The following is a 630-nucleotide window of genomic DNA, read 5'->3' on the forward strand; positions in this document are numbered from 1 at the left end:
TTTTCTTATTGTGGGGTATTTTGTTAAATTATGCTAATTCATTCCTAATACAAACATCATCTGCTGTGTAATATTACGGCTCCCCGGTGATAATTTACGTGCTGGGGTATTTTTTTTAGTGTTAGGATATTTTTTTGTATATGGCAAAAGTTGGGGCATTTTTTTTATTCTCTCTTTAATTAATTCATTTTACGCATGATATTTTTAAAATACTCATGTTTTCTTGTTTTATGTGCAGGATGTTTCCAGAATCGGGTGTTCGCTCATGAGACCCTCAATCATGAAAGTGGATCTAACGCACTGTAACCACTCAGCTAAATCGAGTTCATTTTATGAGCGAACAAGAGGACATACTCATGCATGTACCAGCAACATCATTCTTTAAAAGTATTGAGCGCCGTCATTTCAACAACCCCACCCGCCGTGTATGCTTGTTGATCCTTTGCATTCCCTTGGTCTTGAAATCTGCTGCCTCACGTACAAATGCAAATATCTTCGATTCGAGTTTCTTGGTCAGTATATCTGTAAGCTGACGCTTCATGCCGATATTGTCGATCTTCAAAATTTCTTACTTCACATTTTCGCGATTGAGTGGTGCCCAATGTGCAGCAAGGCTGCCGTAGCCCTTTG

Source organism: Plasmopara halstedii, assembly GCF_900000015.1.
Source record: "Plasmopara halstedii genome assembly, contig: Scaffold_42, whole genome shotgun sequence".
NCBI classification, from domain to species: Eukaryota; Oomycota; class Peronosporomycetes; order Peronosporales; family Peronosporaceae; genus Plasmopara; species Plasmopara halstedii.